Raw genomic sequence first — 16720 nt, 5'->3', positions numbered from 1 at the left:
AAAATTGTAATGTAATTACATTTTGCAGCATCCGCCATGTGCTACCGAGCAGACTGTGAAGGCAACAGATGAAACAATCGAGCCATAAATTTACTCCTAAAAGACGAGTATATTCCTTTACGATAAACCATTCTGCCTGACGGTTACAGGGTATGCAACTTAATTCACGTTGTACGGTAGGATATAGCGATAGGCAATATGTGATACACTGGTGTAATCTTGGTTATCGCGTCGTAAATTTAAGGCGTTAATGAATCGTAGCGTTAACGCTATTAAATAGCGAGGTTTTATCGTCGTATGAAGGAAAGACCTGCGGTGGAAATTGTAGGTAAATGTATCGAAGTTGGGATTTTTAAAACCCTGTTTAAAAAGGGTCCGGTGATTTGTTTTACCAAAAATGTTTACTGTATCATCATCATTTTTGTATGTGGTTTAGTTAATGACACGTTAGATGTTGATTTAAAAAAAAAAATAAAATCAACCCGCTGAGTACGAGAATAAGGCAGTAAAAATAATACATATTTAGTTTGGAATAGACCTCCTGGAACGAATATGGAGTTCCATGTGTGGATAAAATAGACAAAGTAGTATTTTTTTTACTTTTATTTTTTTTCTATACGAGGAGAATAAGCAGCACATACCGCATTATAGGTACATCGAGAGAGGGTTTTATTATAATTTCAAAGCTGGATTTCCACACTGTAAAGGATCAGATGCACGATTTTCTCCGAGACCGTGAGGGTAGTACTGTACGACGATGTTAAGTAGGATTTAGATAGATGTTCAATGGTACGTGCATGAAGTTCATAAATATTGAGAGAGCCAAGTGCTGGGATAGGTAACGATAGGTGGGACTATACTAGAAAGGTTCATGTGTAGTGTACTGTCGACGTTGAAAAAGAAATTTCTGCTGAGTGGAAAATGCTGTCGACAGGAGTCGAGTGTTGAGTGAAAGAGGTCGAAATGGAAATGAAAATTTGAATTTTGCCCAGAGAAATGTTGAATGAATTTCGATGTGTTGAAGCATCGAAGTGTTTTTGTTTTATTTGTTGTGAATGTAGTAAGGGCTGGATGATTGTTGAGGTGTTGTTTCATTTTGAAAGTTGATAGTTGGAAGAAGATTGATTGTACCTGTGAATTTTTAATTAAATGGATATGAGGCAATTTTTCGTTGAAAGTTTGATTTAGAAATAATTAAAAGGTATTAAAAAAACGAAAATGTTGTGAAATTTTTGTCGAAAAAGTGTTCAAAATGTTGAAAAAATTTTTTTAAACAACTTACATTAATTTCTACATACAGAATTGAAATTGTCCAACAAGGTGTTGTAATGGTTTGAAATATTGCAAAAAAAATCCTAAAAAATATTGAAATTGTTGCTATAATTATTTAAAGTGATGTTGAAGATTTTCAAAATATCATAAAAAATTGCCAACATTTTTACAAACTGAAAAAATTGTCCAAAGTTTCTTAAAAGTTGAAAATTGGTCAAAATGGTGTTGAAATTCTTCAAAATACAAATATTTCAAAAATGGTTTAAAAAGTGCAAAAAAATCAATCAATCAAGCTATATCGAAACATTGAAAGGTATAATAAATGTAAACTTTTTTATAATTATGTAAAATATTCTAGAAACTGTCTGTGAGTATTTTCGTGTAAATATCTTGTTAAATTAAACAAGAAACTTCAAAATCATGTTCTGAATTTAAAATGAATTTATGTAAAAATTGTTTGCAGTTTCTTTGTAAGCGTTTGTTGTGAAATTATAATTATGTAAGATATCGCAAAATTGATAGTAAACATTTTTTTAAATATTGAAAAATTCGATCAAGTATGAAAAAAATTCTAGAAATGTTCTAGAAAAGTGATTGCAATACTATAAAAATTGTAGAAAACTGCATAAAGTTGTTGAAATATGTTCAAAAAAGATTAAAATATTGCTCAAAATGGTTGAAAATGGAGTAAAATTGATCTAAAAATCGAAAAACTGTTTGAAACACTGAAAAATGATGGACAAATCATTGACACATTGTAAAAATTGTAGATAATTAGGTAAGTATATAAAATCAATCAAAAAATTGAAAAACTGCTTAAAACCCCGAAAAATTCTTGAAAATTTTAGAAAAATTATAAAAATGTAAAAAGTGAAGAAAATAATATTAAATTGTTTGAAATGCAGAAAAACTTTGGAAAATAGGCAAAAATACTATAAATTCGGTAAAATCATAAATTTTTTCATTTTTTGTATGGTTTTTTCATCATTTTTATTTTTTATAATTGTAACCGATTTTAACAATTTTTGTACAATTTTTTCATAGTTTTCATTTTTTATAATTCTTTAGTTGATTTTAACAATTTTTTACTTTTATAGGAATTTTTTTTGCTTTTTGTACGATTTTTTCATCATTTTCATTTTTTATAATTATTCAGTCGTTTTAACAATTTTTTAATTTTTTATGGTGTTTGTATAATTTTTTCATCATTAATATTCATTTTTTATAATTATTTAGTCGATTTTAACATTAAAAAAAAATGTTGTAGACATTCAGTGTGATTTTTAAGGAAAGCAGTACAATTGTTGACCTGATTTAAAATATTTTTCGCGAAGTTTTAGTCGATTTTTTTTTTGAATTTGATGCATGTTGGCTTTTCAAAGATTTTCGTGCTACTTCGATCATTTTTGGCCAAAATTATTTTTTTAAATGTTCGTTTCTTATATTGTGTTAACTAATGTGACAAAATGTGTAAAAACGATTGAAAATGCTGATTTTCAAAATCAAACGTAATTTCACCCTTCTCACCTCCCTCCCCTTCAAACAGTCTGCCACAACATCCGCACGTCCCAAATACAATCGAAATATTAATCTCTTTAATTTTTTTATTTAGCAAAAACTTCCTGAATCTGGCAAATTTTCACCTTTTAAAAAATTTTGGGACACACTGATCTTGCCGAGTGGGTCTCTGTGTGTTCAAAATTATTCCCCAGTGTTTTCCATCATAAACCATTTTGTGTTTGAATAAAAACATCACAAGGGATCAATCAAGTGCACGAATGTTGAGATTGTTGAGGTTTATTTTATGAATTATTTCATGCAGGTATAAAAACTATTTTTGTGTGCTCCTTTGTGTCAATTTCCATAAAGGGGAAGGGGGGTTGGGCCATCATTCATTATTCATTTTTTTGAACAATTTGAACTGAAACTTTTATAGGATCTCATTTCAGCCATAATGAACCGAAATCTCAAAATAAGGACTACTCTAAAGTATATGTACAGTCCAATGATGAAACTTGATTATGATTAACTTAGTTTTATTCGCTAAAAAACGAAAAAAATTGAATGTCTGTCATTTATTCCAATTTCGTGAATGCATTTATCAAAAATAGTCGAAAACTTGCAAAAATGAGATAAATTTTTCATTCCAGCGAAAACTTTAAAATCAGTAAATAGTGCAACTGTAAATATTGAATAATCTTCTCATTTAATATTCCATGCTTTCCATCCTACGATCACGCACGTTTCTTTACTCGTATCCAGCTGATTTTCTGCAGCAAAAAAAAACCTAGAAAAAAATATATGAAAAAAATGCAGTTCGATAATCCGATAATGATCTTCTTACGTAACATCCACGAACGTGCAATAATTCAAGGTTAAAGTAGTCGAAGATTTTTCCCTTTTTATTTTTTATTTTATTTTATTTTTTTCATAAATAAGTGAAATGTACTATAACACGAAGCTGAACGTAGCAGCAGTGAGTTAACACACCTTTATCGAGTCCATATATAAGAAATCATATTATTCCTTCATTTTTTCTCTAGATTTTTCAAATTTTTATACGTTCGAATTGAACCTTGTTAAGTTGTGACTTTATAGTACTGTAGCGAGAGAAGGAGGGAGTCAGGGACGACGATGACGACGACGACGTCGACGTGGTCGACATTTGAAAACGTACTGCTAAATAAAATAGTAAATGTGTAAAAACAGACGAGATGCTGAAGAGGGATGAGATGATGGTGGGAGGGGGTGATTTAAATACTATTGTATTTGTATATACTATTAGGTCATAAAAAAAAGTTGGATGTAAACGATGAAAGAAAAGTACAAAGAGATGGAAATAAATAGAATAGTTGCAAGACGAATGGTAAATAAAAGAAGGCGATTGATGGTATAATTGCATTTTATGTAGAAGCGGGGTGTACAAATAAATGCGTATGTCCGTGTCTTTGGTTATTTTTAAACAAACCGTAATAATAATGATTTTTTGTACACGAGACTGGCTCAATTGTCCAGCAATATGTGCGGAGGCTTGTTCGCTATTTCGTGAAAGGAAGGTTATAATTATTATAGGTACACCTTAGCTGCTGGTGGGCTTTGCTTGAGTATACTGTACTCGCGTATCTCGTATCGTATTGTGTAATTAACGAGAATTTTAATGCTTTTTTCATCGGCTATTTTACCATAAATAGATTTGTACCCGTATGTTGGATTATAATACTCGTAAAAGGCGCATGTCGATGACTCTCGAGTCTCGACTCTGGGTACCTACTCGTATGTACTTCTCTAAGTAGGTATTTTTTTCACGTGATTAATTTCATCAACCGGTTTATATTTTTGATTTTTCTTTTAGTTGCGTGTCGTGAATCCGAATGTGGGCTTAGTTCAGCTGTCATTAAAATATCGCCACTGAGAGAGAGTCCGTGTATAGACAGAGAGAGAGAGAGCCATAGAACAGAACAGAGATAGGAGATCGAGAGCGCGAGCGAGGTGGTAAAAAAAAACTAAAGGGTACTTGATCGTTATAGTAATAAATTTGTTGAGTGAACAGGAAAGAGAACATTATTTACAGCCTTCTTCCGTTTCTAAAAATACTCCTATATTATGCTGGATGAATTGAGTTTTCATTATGTGTACACGAATATTTATGTATTAGTAAGTATAGTCGAGTCGTATTCGTACGTACGTTTAATATACGTATTACGTATATAGAGTCGTTGCTAGTTCACGTATGTACTATGTACGGTGTACGGTGTAAATGTAGATGTACATATATTACGAAAGATAGTGGACTACCCGAGCTGTGGGATTAACCCCTCGTACTCGCCTGTAGCCATCATGTTACCTTATAGTTTTTATAGTCGTGGATTAGAATATTTAATGCGGTACGTTAGCGATTACCGGGGTTGTACACGAGAAAGCACTGGAATTAATGCGAGCTCAGAGGGATCTGGATTCTTTTTTTTATAAGTCCATGTTGCCCTCTTTTCCTCCTCCACCTCCTACTTTACCTTTGTCGCTCTTCTCTCTCGATAATGGTAATTTGGTAATTTGCTTTACATTTGCATCTCGTGACCTTTGAGAAGTAATTTATAAAATGCTAATTATCGAACACCTGAAATGTGTATGTGGGATGTGATTAGAATCGACTGCAGCTGGTAGTGGTGGAGGTATTTTTATGGGTTCAAGATGGGGTCAGTTGGGGTAGTTGAATGTTACTCGTAGTAAGATGTGTATGGAGTGTTTTGATGATGAAATTTGACTTTGATGTGTGAAGGTCTTTTTTTTAGGTATTTGAGCGATGTTTGGGTAAAAAAGGATGAGATTTTTGGTTTTGTATTGGAAAAACTTTTGAATTTTTGGAAAATTAATGGTGGGGTTTCAGTGATTTTTTTTTGTATTTTTTGGCAAATTTTATCGAACTTTTATCGTTTGTTTTTTTTTTTTTTTGATTTTTACTTTATTATGCATTTTTGACAATTTTTACAGAAATTCTGTCGCGTTTTATCAAACGATCCTCTTGAAACAATTTTTATGAAATTGTATGGATATTCAAAGAAGCATAAGGTTTTGGGAGATCTACTGCAAAATTTTTCATTTTATTCTGAAATAATCTGAAAGCTTGAAAAAATGTTGTTTGTGTTTGTAAATTTTTTCATCGTTTTTTCATTTCTCAAACTTTGTATCAATTGACAATTTTCATAGTAATATTATTTTTCAAAATTTATATCGATTTCATCCCCGTACTGTTCTTGTTGCTTTTGTCTGGATTTCCATTCAAAATTGCCCAAAAGTTTTACTATTTTCCATGCTTTGATTAAACTTGAAAATTTGACAGTCATGCTCCTCTATTTAAAATTTAGGTCTAAAATTTTTTTTGGTGTGATGAAGAATTGGTAGAAAAAAATCTACAAAAATATTTTCGTTTAAAAAGTTGACAATATGAGAGAATTTCATCTCGTTTTCCTTTTTTCCGGTTTGAGGGGCCGGGGGGGGGGAAGAGGGAGAGACCATAAAAATGTATATATAGATATCGAAAAATTTACTTTTAAAGATATAAAATGTACTTTTTAATTTTTTTTTCAAATTTTGAATTTTTGAGACCTGTGATTCTTACTGCTTTTTGTGTAATTGAAGTCATTTTACAACTTCTGTTGTTCATAAAAATATCATAAAAATTATAAACTTCATCTCAAGTTCCTCCCCCCCCCTCCCCACGAAAAAATTGAAGGAATTTCACGTCACATTTTTGAAAAATAAATCTCTTCAATATTCAAGTTTTTTGTGTGTATTTTTTTCAAATTTTAAAAAAGGTGGTTTGAACGTTTAGTAAGAATAGCAGCACAAAGAAAAATCAGTGTAGAAATTACCCTGAAGTTGATATTGGTGACCAAAGTCTTTGAGAAATGAGTAAAAAGTCACCGAGATATTATTAAAAATACTTTCTTTTTTGAAATTGTCAAAGTCTCGCTTTCTAGCATAAACAGTAAAAAATCTCACCTTTTGTCAAAATTGCCAAATGGCCCCGTTTCTTGCTAAAAATCAACGTTTTATCTGAAAATAACCCAAAAATCTTGTTTTTTTTTTGCCAAAAAATACCAAAAAGTCTGGTGTTTGCCAAAAATTCTCAAAATGTTTTCCTTTTCAAAAATTGACAAAAACTCCAAAAAATCTTACGTTTTTCACAACATTGCTCAAAAATTAGCAATACTTAAAAAATGTAAAAAAGTCTCACTTTTTGAAAAAAAATTGCAAAAAAATGTAATTTATTATTGCTAAAAGTTTTCAAATTTTTGTTTTTTGAAAAATTCCTGTTTCTTACAAGGGAACCTCTTAAGGTGTCACACTCCGATTTCAACGGGACCGCGATTTTTGGAAAGAGCATAGTCTAAAACCCCCAGAACCAAATTTTCAGCTGCCCAAGTTCATTTCTCGATTTTTGGCGAATTCTTGAAAATTCAAAATTGACTGGTTTTGGCGATTTATGCTTTTTTTTAAAAAAGTACGTACTTGATCAGTAAGAATGGTCAAAATAAGTCCCAAAACTAGATAATATTAATTACCCAAATCTAAATTTTACCATTTCCAGCCATTCTGGAGCCTCCAGCGCGATTTTTCAATTTCTCCAGAATTTTGATAATAATGAAGTTGGGCAGCTAAAAATCGAGTTGTGTATTATACTCGACCTGTTTAACGAGTTTATCCACATTTGAGCCGATTTTGAGAGTGACACCTCAAAAGTGGCTTTTTGACCAGCTTTTTTCAAAATTGAAAAATCCAAAAAATCTAAAGTTTTGTGGATCGAAATTCACGCGAATCGCTGTATTTGGTCCAAAACTAACCCCCTAAATCCAAATTTCACAATTTCCAGCCATTCTGGAGCCTCCAGCGCGATTTTTCAATTTCTCCAGAATTTAGAATTTGCTCCAGAAGGCGTGAATAAGCAGTTGGGAAGCTAAATATCGAGTTTTGTATTATACTGGACCTCTTTAACGAGTTTATGTACATTTGAGCCGATTTTGGGAGTGACACCTCAAGAGTGGTTTTTTGACCAGCTTTTTTCAAAATTAAAAAAAAATCAAAAAAATCAAAAGATAACCGTTTGTGAGGAAATTTTTGAAATTTGTGCGAATCGCTGTATTTCTTCAAGAACTAACCCCCCGAGCGCAAATTCTACCATTTCCAGCCGTTTTGGAGCGAGACTGACACCTCAAAAAACCACTCTTGAGTTGTCACTCTCAAAATCGGCTCAAATGTACAGGTCGAGTGTGATATTCAACTCGATTTTTAGCTGCCCAACTTCATATTCACGCCTTCTGGAGCAAATTCAAAATTCTGGAGAAATAGAAAAATCGCGCTGGAGGCTCCAGAATGTCTGGAAATTGTAAAATTCGGATTTGGGTGAATAATATGTTATTTTGACCATTTTTATTGATCAAGTACGTACATACTCGAAAAAAAAGCATAAATCGCCAAAAACAGTCAATTTTGAATTTTCAAAAATTCGCCAAAAATCTAAAAAATTGAACTTGGGCAGCTGAAAATTTGGTTTTGGGATTTTTTGGACTCTATGCTCTTTCCAAAAATCGCGGTCCCGTTCAAATCGGAGTGTGACACCTCAAGAGGTTCCCTTGTTAGTCAAATTCCTGAAATAATTTTCATGATCCAAAACTCTCGCTTTTTTGCTAACAACTGTGAAAAAGTCTCGCTTTTTAGCAAAATTGTTTAAAGTTGTCGGTTTTTGCCAAAAATTGCCATTAAGTCCTTTCTTTCGTTCAGATTGTCAAAGTCTCGCTTCAATTTGCCAAAAATTGTCAAAAAGTTTCAAAATAGTTCAACTTTTTCAAAATTAAAAACTGGAACATTTCAATTTGTAATGTTGCGTTTGTTTGTTTTTTTTTGTAATTTTTTTCTGCATTAAAATATTATTTAGCGCACATTTTGTCGTTTTTTTGGTAACTTTTTGGTTACTTTTTGAAGCTCTCTTGTTCATTTGAGTTTTTTTTTTTGAAAAAAGTATAAGCTTGTATTTGTGATTGCAAATTTCAGACTGAGAATTTTTTTGACTCGAAATACTGAAATTTGGAGCATTTCTTAAAATTGTTGATTGTTGTTATGTATTTGTGGGAGGAGGAGGAGGGGGGGGTGAAGCAATTTGATTTTTTCTACGCGATCTGAAAAATTGAGGTATTTAGATAAACAATAAAAACATACCTACGAGATGAAAAAATAATTATCAGAATTCATCAGAAATTTTATATTTTTGTATTTCTTGAAAGAAGGTTTTCTTTCGGCTTACGATGGCCCTCGAAACTTCTAGTTATTACTTATTTCCTCTATACGAATAGATTGTCAATTTTCATTAATAAGAGGGGGCGGGAGGGGCATACGTTCTGAAAACAAATCTTTCTCTTACCATAAAAAATAAAGGACAGGAAAAGGAAATAATAAAGGATCGCCAGTTTTAGAGCTCTCGAAAGTTCAGCAAAAATGAATTCAATCTCATGGGAAAGGACTAATTGTTAGCGTCTTTTCAAGCGACCAAAATAATACTCGATGTATTATCTAGTTACCCAAATTACCCTCGAGTACGGCTCGGTTCATTTTTAGATGATTTTAAATACCTAATAATCTCTTTAGGGCATCTTAAGTGTATTCAAAAAAAAAAAACCTCGTCATTGTCACAATCTGTGATACGAATTCAAAACACGTACGTTTTCGTCTATACGTACCGCCAACCAATGAAAACCCTAGTACGATACGAGATTTAAATACAGTACAATTTCGTCAACATTCGGCTCTTGTTTACATCTCGAGTTCTACGAATCGTGCACAGATAGCGCCTCACGAGGAAAACGCCGAACGGAAGGAAAATTGGTCACGTGAAACGCCTCGTGTAAACTGCGAAATTGTAATCGGTGGTGAAAAACATTCGCCTACGCTACGCCAGCCAGTAACAGATACATATCCGGAAAGTCTCTCACTGGAGGGTGGAAAATTACCCGCCGCGCGCCTCCCCCTCTCCCCCTCCCCACCGTCGTCCTAATGTATAAAATAATAGCGGAATTACGAGGGTTGAAGAATGTTAAATTAAGGATAATCGCGGTTGGAAAGAATATTTAGAGCAAATTGAATTACGAGATTCGATTCGAACTCCGACGAGGGAGTAGAATTATCGCGGTTATTTTTTTGTTTTCTTTTACGTACGCATTTGTTTACGAAATGATTTACGATCCTGGGGCGCGCGAATAACCGCCCTTATGGGACGTTTTTAATTGCTTCTTTTAGTAAAAAGTACTCTCGATGTAAGTGCACTCGGGTTAATTTAGGGTTGTTTTAATAGCTCTTTTTGCCGGTTAGGTTTACGTAAACAACGCGACGGCGACGTCGTCATCGTGTCAATGAAATACTCGTACCTACTTTTAGCTACGTGTTGGAAAAATACGATCGTATGACTGGAAAATTCTGGTTAAAAGTTGCAAAATTATAGCACGTGTTCGGAAGACTGACCTGTCATATATTCTCGGTATAACAAATACCTACTTGAGAATGCGAGACGACTCATTTGACAAATATATTATACGCTCCGGTATCGCGTTCAGCTCCACAGAGAAGAGAATTTTCCGCTCCTCTACCCCCTTCTCATCATGCTGTTTTATTATCTCGCTACATAGTTGTCAGTTTATAATTATTTATTATTGTTCGACGCGTTCGCGTTGTAATTCGCAATTACGTAAATACGCCGCATCGTCGTCGTCGTAGCAGCCATTAATATAACAATGTTAACGGAATTCCGCTGCGTTTGATGGTTTCGACGTGTGTAATGTAATGTGCATCGATACTCGAGAGCGGCGTGCGGCGGATACCGAAGGCTTCAAGTCGCAGCCTCTCTCGACATAGCCGACGACCGACGAGACTCGATGAACGCCGAACGGGTTAACTAAATTGTCTACGCGCGAGGGTGTTATCGATATTAATGAACCGGCGTGAATTTTCCTCAATCTATGGTGGAATTTTCAATGACAGCGAAGCGTAGGAGAAGAAGGGTAACGCGGAGATGATTTATTAATTTTATACCATATTCGTAGTCGCGTTGCTTGTAAGGGTGCGAGAGGGTAAATGGTGCAAGATGTCGGACCGTATGGATCAGCTCGCCTGAAATTATTTCATAAGTGTCGATTAAAATGATAGCACGGTACGCGGAAGGGCGAAATTCGTAGTTTGGCGAGAACGATAAGGGTTGAAGTTGAAAGAGGGAAGAAATCAACGCTGTTTGGCCTGGTGAATTGTTGCGGTAATTTAGTTTTCTTATTATCTTCTCGTCTATACCGAGTGAATGAGTATTTTCGTAGGAGGTTTGAAAAAATACCGTGTCACGTACGATGAACGCGTTGTTTTATGAGAGCTGATTTGCGAGTGAGTGAGTCAATTTTCGGTGTGGATGGTGTGGAATGGGGGGGAGGGGGTTGTTAATTTAGTTAGCTGATAAGAGGCTTAGAAGCTTAGCAGAGTGAGTGAATAAGTACATTAGATGAGATTGCGCTTTCGAGAGTATTTTTCGGAAGGAAATAAGGATTAAGAGGAATGCAGGGAAACAATTTTCATTTTTTCTCATCTTTGTACTAATAGGTAGCGTATGTGAAGGGGAGGGGGTGTCAGATCGAAAAATTATAAGTTATATAAGTTAATTTTTGAAGTCAATGACTCCGAAAATTCAGAGCAAATTCTAACTGTTTTCAGAAAATTAGGGCGATACTGATTTCCTCTCTCAAAATGTGCTCCATGGTGTCAAAATTATTCTCCGAAGCTCATTTTTCATTCATTTTTTTGGATCAAAAAAGCTCATGCTACAGTAACTTTGAAATTTTCTTATTTGTTCTCGCTCGAATGAATTTTGATTATTTTTTCACTTTTTCTGATTCTTATTGAAAAAATATAAATTTTACTGATTCTAGGAAATTGAAAAAATACAAAAATTTCAACTCGAATAAATTTTGCAATTTTCCTCTCCTTCGAAAATTGAAACTAAACGTATCCTTTTTCAGTCAATTATTGTCAAAAATTCCTGCTTTGTGCTAAAATTGTCTGTCTTTGTTGGCAAAATTGGAATCGTAACCGTAACGAACTATGTTCGGTAACTTTTAAGTTTTTATTTTTTATTAAAAATGAATTTCGGTTTCGCGATATATATATTGTTGGTTACGTATAAAATGGTTTTTTGTTCTTTTCGTAAAATCGCGTAAACTGTTGGCTGTTAAATTATCGTTGTTTTTTCGTTGTTTTCGTTAGTTACTAAGTTAGTTCGCGTTAATATTATTCTTGTCGTCGTAAAGTAAAGTCATCGAGCTTTTTGCTCAGTCTCATTTGTCTGGTTTATTGATCGTTAGGTCAATGACCGTTAACAATAAATATTTATTTATTTTTGTTGAAGTTTGTTTTCGTTTTGTCGAATGTTAGGCAAGTTTAATATTGTTGTGAGTCAGATTTATCGATTTTGATCGATTTATCGTTCATGGTAGTGTGAGCGTAGTTGGTGAAACGCTCTGTAGTTCGACGACGTTTTGGTATCCTGTGTGGATTTGCTCGTTCAAGTATCCGGCTTGTGTAGCTGTTGAATTTTTGGTTCGTGGTGTTCGACGAAGTAAATGTCGACAGTCCTGTCCTATTTGCGGTCAGGAAAATCGGTCAACGTAGACGACGACGATAGTAGTTCAGATAAGCGTAAATCGAGCGCCGAGTTTCGTGGTTTTTCTGAAAAAGAAAAATCAGAACAAAGTATACCGAAGTCGAAAGGTAAAAGTAAAGTAAACGTAGACGTATCTGAGTCAGCAGGTGATACCGAAGCTGGTACGAGCTCCGCGGGTTCCGGTGATATTTCCAACGATCCGTCGATCCCTGTTGATCCCGTTCCTCCTCCGTCTAATCCGTCATCCGGTCCTCCACCTCCTCCACCTCCTGGTCCATCCGACGACGAGTCCGAAGGTAGTGAAAGTAGCGACGACGAGTCCGACGACGTAGCTGTAGAATCCGATTCGAGTAGTTCGTCTGGTAGTATGTTCGGTGCCGGTGATAATTGTGCAATGGAGTCGATGGTCTTTCGCGGTACGGGCTTCGTGTCCTGGAAAAGAAAAATCAAGGTTATTCTTGCGGCCAAAGGACTTCAAACCGCGATTCTCGAAGTAAATACGTTATCGGCGCGTAAAAAAGCGAAAGCTCTCGAAATTTTAATTAGGCACGTAGCTGAGAACGTTTTCTGACTGGTCAAGGAGACAGAGGACCCGTACGTATTCTGGACGGAGCTCAACTCCTTGTACCAGGCGGAAAACCAAGCAGCAATTATCGACTGTCGAACTCGTATTTCGAAGATTGTCATCGATATGTACAAAGGTCCGAAAGAGTTCTTGGAGGCATTTTATACGTTAGTCAACGATATGGAGAGTTTGGACGTGAAATTGACTCCATCGGAAATCTATACGTATCTGATCAATGCGTTAGGAAATTCGCCGAAGTATGAATCAGTGCGTATGACTGCTCGAGGACTGGTTCACGTCACAGCTGGAGACCCAAATCCAAAGTTAATTTCATCGTTGCTTTTGAGTTTGGAAGATGCCTCGAAGAACTCCTCGACTTCGAAGAGTTCGACAAGTACCGGTTCAGCGATGGCCGCATCCAATCAATCCGGTAATAAAAATAATCGTAATCGTAATCGTAATAAGTCGCGTAATCGTAGTTCGAACTCGTCCGGTAATTCGTCGAACGGTAACGGTGATCGTAGTAGTAATAATGGCTTCGTACAAGCCAAAGATCGTACCTGCTATAAGTGTCATAAACGGGGCCACATGGCCAAGTCTTGTCGATCCGCCGGAGGGAATTATAGAAACGATACCAACCCTCGGGGAAGTATCGTTTGCTATCAATGCAATCTAACCGGGCATATAGGTCGTAATTGTCCTCAGAACGGTGATTCGTCGCGTAATAATGGTGGTAACGGTTCGTCGAGTGGTACGTCGGGTACGTCTGGTACTGCAGGTTCGTCCGGTTCGTCAGGTCCTCGTCCGGTTCGTCAGGTCCTCGTCCGGTTCGTCAGGTCCTCGTCCGTCTATCGCGTTAGGTCTTTTTCCGTCGACATCTGGAAAAAAAGAAAATTTCTCGTTAGATGAAGGTCGTAGTCGTAATATCGTAGATGAATTCGTTAAAAATAGTGTCGGTCGTAGTAGTTTCGGTGACAGTGTTGCGATTTCTAATTTCGGAAATTCGCGTAACGTAAATATCGGGTCGAACTATTTTTTAGGTGACTCGACTGCTTTGAATCTCAGTGAAGAAAATGCATACGTCGAGACAAACGACGACGACGGCGTCGATTTTATCACGTTTGTCGTCGACAGTGGTGCGACTTCGCATTTTCTGAAACATCGAGGAGTCTTACACGATGAGAGGAAAATAAATGAGAGTTTACAATCCGCTCATTGTGAGGTCTCTTTAATTAAAGAAGGAGTAGGTCGATTGAGAGTTCTAGCCGATGACGGAAACGTCTATTGGTTGAACGAGGTATATTATGTACCTAGTCTTTCGTTTAGTCTTCTGTCCGTGTCGAAAATTGTAGCGAATGGTTATCGTTTCTTCTTCGATGAAGATCCTCGTTTGGTCGATCCTGCGGGAAATTTAGTGTCAAAATTAGTACTTAATGATAATGGATTGTATACGATTCAATTTATGATAAATATACCTCCTATGTTGTACTCATGTTCCAATTATTCATCTGCGTTGGTTTCTAGTGATGTTAGCGACTCGAAAAATGTAGGTAATGGTTCGACGACGATAGGTAATACTTCTAGTAGTGTAAACTCGAACGTTTCAAGTGTAGGTATAGGAAATACCAGTACGTGCAGTGACAGTGATGTAAATCTGAAAAATAAAAAGAAAGTAAATAGGTTAAAAGGTGAAGGTGACATCTGGCATCGTAGGTTGGCTCATACGAGCAAAACGGTACTAGATAAGATTCCTGAGTTACGTGGATGTGATTGCCCACCTTTCAATCAGTGTCAAATTTGCTGTAAAGCAAAACAAAAGAAACATACCTACGATTCAAGTAGGTATAGGTATCCAAATCCGCTCGATCTCGTTCATATTGACGTAATGGGTCCTATTACAGAAGGACTAGAAGGCGAGCGATATTTGATTGGCTTCGTAGATGACTGTACGAGATGGGGAGTAACGTTCGGAATGAGAAGTAAAGCCGAAGTAGGTACCTACCTAAAAAAATTTGTAAATATTAGTGAAACGTTATGGAGTACGAAAGTGAAGCGTATCAGGTGCGATAACGCTAGTGAATTTATCGGAGGTACCTTTAAAGAGTTTGTCGACGAAAAAGGCATATCTATGCAGAACAGTGAGCCGTATGAGAAGCAGCATAATGGCACCGTCGAGCGTTTTTTCCGAACCATCCAAGAAAAAATGCGAGCTCTGTTATACGAAGGCGGTTTAACGAATAAATTCTGGCTTTACGCTGCATACACGGCGAACTACGTGTACAATCGTTTACCGCATTCTGCCTTGAACGATCTGTCACCGTACGAGCTGTGGAATCGCCGAAAGCCGGATTTATCGAGAGTGAGATTGTTTGGAAGCGTTGCACGAGTTCTAGTACCGCCTGAAAAGAGAAAGAAAACTGATGAGAAGTCGATCGATATGGTTTTACTCGGTTTTACAGAGACAGGTTATGTATTGTACGATGTTTTACGAAATAAATTTACGAATTCGAGTTGCGTAGAAGTAGACGAAACGCGTAAGATACACGATGTTATTAACGATCATTTGTTAAAAACATCGGTATCAGTGAGTGTAAGCGATGTGAATATCGTACCTACGGTTACACCAGTAAGTAACGTTGATTCAGCTCCTGGTTGCTCCAATTGGATAAACCCAGATGAGCTGACTGAAGCCGAACGTAGCGGTGATAATTTAGTAGATCGTAGTTTAATCGATACATCATCTTCGGATGAACGTAGCGACGATTTTGCTTGCTTTGCACTCGCTGGGGTCGATGACCTTACGTATGAAGAAGTGTTAAACGGTCCTGAGTCGAAATTTTGGCGTGTAGCGATAGATGAAGGGTTAAAGGCGATGGAGATCAAAGACGTTTGGTATTCAGCATCTGAAAAAAGCGTAAATAAAGAGAATTATTCGAAAGTAGATAGTAAGTGGGTTCTAAAGAAAAAAATCAACTCGAATGGTGGGGTGAAATTTAAGGCTAGATTGGTGTTGCGTGGTTTCAAAGACAACCATTTTTATGAGTTGGATGAAATATATGCTCCAACACCTAATCAACCGATAATACGCTCGATGCTCAATCTAGCTATGGTCAACAAGTGGCAGTTGAGACAGCTAGATGTGAGTACTGCATTTCTCAATGGAGATATAAACCGAGGTATTATGTTCAACCCACCGAAAGGGACTAACGAAGAAAAAGGTGTCGTATATATTCTCAAACGTTCGTTATATGGGTTAAAAACGAGTCCCAAGTCGTGGAACGCAAAATTGAATGAGTATTTACTTTCGCTCGGTTTCGTAAGGAGCAAAGTTGATCTGTGTGTCTACTTCGATGCCGAAAATCCTCTACGTTGCGTGTTTGTCGTTTACGTAGACGATTTTCTAATTACAGGTTGCGATGATTGTCTAATTGAGTGGTTGGTCAAGCGATTGAATGAGCGTTTTGGAATCAGAGACCTGGAACAATGCAAGAAGTTCATTGGAATGGAAATTAATCGTAGTAAAGAAAAGTTAGAAATACATCAAAATTCATATATCGAGCAGTTAGTTAATGATTACGGTTTATCTAATTCGAATAGTATCTCAACTCCAATCAAACCGGGCTTGAAGATTACCAATCTCAAGCTCGATAAAAGTTATGAAACCAAAGTGCGTGGTCTCTTAGGAAGTTTAAGTTACA

The 16720-nt window shown here is 35.9% G+C and overlaps 1 protein-coding gene across 4 annotated transcripts in view; it reads left to right on the top strand.

Annotated features, from left to right (window-relative positions):
• LOC135843936 (SLIT-ROBO Rho GTPase-activating protein 1-like) overlaps positions 1–16720 on the top strand; it is a 253737-nt gene that overhangs the window by 99178 nt on the left and 137839 nt on the right. Inside the window, exon 1 of one of the 4 annotated variants that reach the window (XM_065361995.1) lies at positions 10766–10817. The exons of the other annotated variants lie outside the window; for them this stretch is intronic. The gene's annotated coding sequence lies outside the window, so the exon portion shown is untranslated. Of the gene's footprint in view, positions 1–10765; positions 10818–16720 lie in introns of those variants that run through there. 4 annotated transcript variants of the gene reach the window in all.

This window comes from Planococcus citri, chromosome 4, assembly GCF_950023065.1.
Source record: "Planococcus citri chromosome 4, ihPlaCitr1.1, whole genome shotgun sequence".
NCBI classification, from domain to species: domain Eukaryota; kingdom Metazoa; phylum Arthropoda; class Insecta; order Hemiptera; family Pseudococcidae; genus Planococcus; species Planococcus citri.
The sequence above is the reverse complement of the archived record's forward strand: the minus strand, read 5'-3'. Positions and strand labels throughout refer to the sequence as shown.